This window comes from Coffea arabica, chromosome 2e (assembly GCF_036785885.1).
Source record: "Coffea arabica cultivar ET-39 chromosome 2e, Coffea Arabica ET-39 HiFi, whole genome shotgun sequence".
Lineage (NCBI taxonomy): Eukaryota > Viridiplantae > Streptophyta > Magnoliopsida > Gentianales > Rubiaceae > Coffea > Coffea arabica.
Window position 1 is genome coordinate 59,759,176 of NC_092313.1, and position 5,651 is coordinate 59,764,826.

Genomic DNA, 5,651 nt, shown 5'->3' on the forward strand with positions numbered 1-5,651 from the left:
TGTTAAAGAAAAGAATTAATGACTTGAACGAGTTTCTCCAAAATGAAAAACAAAAGTTTTCTCAAACAAAAGAAAGCAAATCTTTTCAAGGCATAAATAAGTTTGCTATGATAAGAAGTAAGAAAATTAGTTGCATTAAATCCACCTATGTGCAAAATACTTCTATCATGTGTCACTTTTGTTGCCAATTTGGACATATGCAAAATGATTGCTATGTAAAGAAAAATATGAGAAAAGGTATGAAATTCATGTGGATTGCTAGATCATGTTGTAATAACTCCCAAGGACCCTATTATGGTCTTGACTTGAAAAATAAAGGGGAAGTTGGCTTTTTGATTGATGCCAAAAGGGGGAGTAGGACTTATTGAAGTTTCTTTGTATGTTGGCATTTTCTAATGGGGAGTTTTATTTGAACATGTTGGCATTTTCTAAGGGGGAGTTTTATTTGAACTTATTTGATAAAAGAAATCTTCATTTTGTTTGTCATCATAAAAAAGGGGGAGATTGTTGACCTTGGTCGATCAATCCTTGGTTTTGATGATTAACAAACCAATATGTAGATTTGGGTTAATGTTTTTATGTGAGTAATTTGTTAGAACAGATTCTTGTGGCATAAAAGAAGAAGCAAAAACAGGGCACTCATGTCGGACGCTATCGGACGTCCGAAAGGATGAAGAACATCAAGAAGGAAACTCTGTCGGACGCTCGTGAGGAAGCATCGGACGTCCGGAAGGATCGGACGCACGCATCGGACGCACATCGATCGCATCGGACGTCCGAGAAATTTCGCAAAGATTTGATGACTCTCTGACGACGTTCGGACGCAGGGTTCGGACGTCCGACAGGTGGTTTGGACGCAGGGTTCGGACGTCCGACAGGTGGTTCGGACGTCCGACAGGCCAACGGCTAGTTTTGACAGCATTTAATATTTGACCGTTAGAGAGCCTTTTGAAGCCATTTCTCACCTTCTATAAATACCCCAAAGCACAAGAAGACAAATGACTTTTGCCAACACAAAATACAAGCTTACAAGTGAGATTTTTGAATAGAAAGATTCTTTGTTGGTTGTATAAGGGGTTGGGAAAGTTGGGTTGTGAGGTTGCTCAAGTGAAGGTTTCTCTCTAGGAGAAGTAAAACCTTGGTGAAGGTGAACCTATCACTTGAAGTGGTAAAACCTTGGTGAAGGTTGCCTCATTTGTATAAAATAGTTCTTAATTGGGTGAGTGATCTTTCAAGTGTAGGTTGTTGAGGGTTAACTAGAATAGTTGTAAAACTCCTTGGCTCAACCAAAGTGTGTTTGGGGTGAAGAAGGAGTGAGCCTTCACTTGTACATCTTGGTTAGCATCGCCATCAATTGAAGAGGCTATTGGTTTGATATTTGGTTTGCATTTCTTATCCTTTCTCTTTAATTAAGTTTTCTTTATTGTGCTTAAATTTGATATATCTTTGTGCATCATTGTGAATTTGTTTGTACTCATTGGGTTGCACCGGGCACTTACAGGATGCCCGTAAGGTGTTGGATGGAATGCTTCACAGAGGCGTCGCTTTGACTATAGTTGGTTTTGGTGTGTTCGTAAGCCCACTTATACCCTCTCCTCTAAAAGAAGTTGTCAGTCCCTTCTCTCTCATTCTCCGACCAACTGCAAAGCTAATGTTTCTCTGATTCTCCCTTAAATTTTAGAAAATTTTTGGGCTCTCCGGGACTGCAAAATCTATGGCTCTTTTATCTGCCCACAGATTTGCTTGCAGTTGCCGAAAAGCCTAACATTCAATAGATCGATATAATTTCACAGTGTTCTGTATATATCTCTAAGTTTTTTAGGAATTTTAGTTTCAGAGAATCAACGACTGTTACTGCAGCCATGGATTAGAGGTATCGTTTATTTTTTGTAATTTTAAAAAGTTTTATGTTCTTTGAGTCTTCTTACTATTTTTATGTATTTTTGTGCTTCGTTTTTTCCTTTTTGTATTTCTTCTTGTTATATATATATTTTTAAATTTTTATGTTCTTTGATTTTTGTTACTATTTTTATGCATTTTTTTGATTAGTTTTTTTTCCTCTTTGTATTTCTTCCTGTTAATGGTGAATAAACTGAAAGTTGATTTTTTGAAATTTTGATATTGCAGATTTAAAATGCTCGATTTGCCTAGAGTTCAGGTGGCAAGGAAGCTTTGATTTTGATGCCCAGAGTTAGAAAGTCTAATTATACCTTTGTGTAAGGTCCAGCTCATAGTTATACATTTATTCATTTCTTGTTTCTTTCATCCGAAAAAGTTTGGGTCTGAATGAACAAGCTGACCATCCATTTTCTTTTCTTTGACTAAAGTTCCTTCATAATACCTGTTGGCTATGATAATCTCATTGATCAGATAGCCTAGATCATAACTTACCCATTGCTTCAGTATAGTACTATGCAAAAGTATATGTAATGTGCTTCAGTATGTTAACTGAAATTGAGTTGCCAAGGGTTTCATCTTGCTTCAAACATATAGTAAAAATTGCACTCAATAAACATAAAATACTTAATTGATAAGTGGTCCTAGAAGGATGATTACAAGTATAAACTTTCAAAAGTACTACACCATGACAGCAAGATTAGAGAGGGCAGGACTGAGGGAGTTTGCCGGGTGGGGGAAGAGGAAATGTTGCTGTAACTCTTCTTCCTAGGCTTTCCCATTTAATGTGGAATAGCTTTGCAACTCAATTGCTTGGTTAGCCTCTCTCTTTGCCTGACACAAGAAATTAATAGTCTTCCCTTAAAGCTCATCCATAATTTTGCCATCATCTTTATTAGCACTGGAAGAACTAAAACTTCAAGATCCTAACTGTCAAAATGGTAGCTACTTTTTGCATAATTTTTGGGTCTAGCTGAATCCTATTCCCTTGTCTTGATGTTTTATATAGATAATTTCAGATTTTTTGTATTCTCATTTTCTGTTTCGGTGTATTTTTAGCAGTTAGAAATGAAGAGATCAGAAGTAAACATAATAGGTTTTTCTCCACCTAGAAAAAAGAAACCCTCCTCTTGTTTGGCCAAGCACTGTTCTGATAATGATATTTCTTTCCCTATGTCCATAATTTTTCGAAACAAAGGAACCAAAAGGAACAGACATTTTCTTTTTTTCCCATCCTTGAGTTTTTGGCTTTTCAAATAATATGCCTAATAAATATGTTATGATTTTGTTGCTGTAGAGAGATACTGCTCTTCGTTTCCTGTTGCAATACTTACCAGAATATGCAAATCCAAGGTATGTTCTTGTGCATTCTCAAAATGCAGCATTCATTTGAGCTAATGAATCCTTTGCTCATAGCTAATGAATTCTTTATGGTATGTACATCAAGGGATGAATGATGATTACAATTGGTATAAATGATGTAGAACTACCTGTTTTAGTCATCCTTTAATTGTGTTTGTTTTCTTTTCCTAATTTTTGTGCCATTTCTTTTGTTTTGTTTATTTTTTGGCTTATTCTACGATTGTTTTGTGCCACAAAGTTCAGTAATTGTTATACTCATCTTTCTGTTGATTATGTAGGTTATTCTTCTGTGCTCAACAGAGGTTGTGCTGCAGCGAAGTTTAGCCCTTTTATGTTACGGGATTTGCTTGCCTGAAGTGTAGTGAATTTGGGCAATCCCTGATAAGTCACCAAAGACTGATGCAATGAACATGTTAGTATCATCTGTTAGGTCAATATCAAAGCAGCACCTGTATTAACATAGATTTGCAATTGAGTAATTAGAGCCCCTCTATCACCTGTTCTATTTGTTTTTTACTATTTTTCTTCTATAATGTAGCTTGAATGTCATGATAGAACTGTTATAGGAGAGTATTATATCAATATACAACTACTGGTCTCATTAGGGAGTGGAAAATATTGTAGTACATGCTATGATTTGTGTACAGATTTTTTCCCCATTATATTCATTACTCTTATGATGTATATTTGCAGGCAATCACTCTGCCAAACTGCCAGAGAATAGTTAATCATGATTGCTGAGGTTAGTTTCCACCATGAAATGTGAATGGAATGCCAAAAAGTTAATGACTTTTGTTCTTTTTTATATATTATGGACCAATCGCAAGATTAAAATTACAGTCAGTTTTCTTTGTTGTGGTTGCTTGTTGAGTCATTCCAAATGGAATGCCAAAAAGTTTGACTTACTTTTGTTCTTTTTATATATAATGGACTGATCGCAAGAGAAAAATTACAGTCAGTTTTGTGTTGGGTGCATGCTGAGTCATTCCTAATGTCTATTTTTTTGCTTTGTTTTAGATGTTTGGTGTGTTGCGATTATTACTAGTGAAGTTGCACCTGCTGACAGCCTCAAATCTTCTGTTTTCTCATGAATTTTAGTTTAATTTGGTTGATCTTGTGGAAACTGATAGAATATATATATTGCCAACAAAAATGCAATTTTTTCCCTAGATTCAAAGAAAGTTAACTGTCAAAGGTTAATGGTTGTGTTTTCATATGGCTATAAATAATGAAATTTTTTCTAAAATCACGGTCAATGTTTTGAGTATGTTTGAACTTCGTCCTTGAGAAAAAAACCAGATTTCAATAAAATAAGTTCTTGTTGATAAGAATCCAATTTTCAATGCAGTTTTGAATTTTGTTTGAGTTTGTACCTCAGATATTTGAGTTGAATTGCTTTTGGTATTTGACATTGTGACATATGGAGGAAATTTTGTGCTTCTTGTGTATTGATTTTGTATGAAACTGAAATTCTTTGTGTGTCTATTTTTCTATTGAAGGAATAGAATTTGGATCGTTAAAAATGACGTTCTTAATGGTTGTCATGGTCTTATGCATACCTTACATTGTGGGGCTGATCTTTTGCAATGGAGTCGAGAGACTAATTTACATTGTGGGGTATATTGGCTATTTATTCTTATGCTGTTTATGATTATCCTTGTGATTTTTTGCTTCAGAATGTTGAAGTGCAGGATCATGTGGTATAGCAGCTAAGAAGGAGGAATCTGTTGTGTTGTGTTAGGCATTCATGTAGTCTGATTAGGAGTGCGACTCAATGTTAAATTGATTATTGTAATTTTTTAATCTGTTTAGTCTTTTTCTAGAGAACAGTTTAGTAGATGTTTTTAGTTAATGTGTAGATATCATTCTTATAAAGAATTCAACCACAAATATTTTGTAGTAGTTAGGTTGTTGATTAATATGGCTCAAATGCCATTTTAGTTTGTACGTGGCTTAATTTTTTATAAGTATTTATGTACAATTTTTTTTTTTTTTTTGCATTCTATGTTAATCTGTTTTGTGGGTGATCATTTGTAACAGCCAAAATCTTGACTTGCAATTAGAGGTTTATGTGTTAAACTACAGCCAAATAATGATTTCTAGATAAATTACTATTTTTAATACCTCATATATTATGCTTTTTGGTCAATATAAAACTGGCCAGGGCATTTTCGATTTCCATCGCGCGAAGCGCGTTTGTGCCTCCTAGTTGATAAATCAAGACCGAACTATTCGTTAAGACTTAAAGAGTTCAGTACGTTTACAACCATAGCCTAAAATATTTGTCAAAACAAACGGTGCCTAAAGTATTATTATCTCCATTTCACTAATTTTAGCCGAAAGGGATTAAAAAAACAGAGAGTTAAAAAAAAAACAGAGAAAAAGGGGGGGAA

General features: G+C 34.6%; 1 long non-coding RNA gene across 3 annotated transcripts; it reads left to right on the forward strand.

Annotated features, from left to right (window-relative positions):
- Positions 1–1,512: 1,512 nt before the first annotated feature.
- On the forward strand, positions 1,513–4,201 carry LOC113729590 (uncharacterized). 3 transcript variants are annotated; one of them, XR_011840855.1, is made up of 6 exons: positions 1,513–1,573; positions 1,815–1,873; positions 2,128–2,216; positions 3,194–3,249; positions 3,537–3,670; positions 3,952–4,201. It is a non-coding gene; the product is annotated as an uncharacterized lncRNA (long non-coding RNA). The 3 variants fall into 3 exon arrangements; XR_003458155.2 differs by lacking the exon at positions 1,513–1,573 and having other exon boundaries at positions 1,771–1,873; positions 2,128–2,221; XR_003458156.2 differs by lacking the exon at positions 1,513–1,573 and having other exon boundaries at positions 1,771–1,873.
- Positions 4,202–5,651: the final 1,450 nt, after the last annotated feature.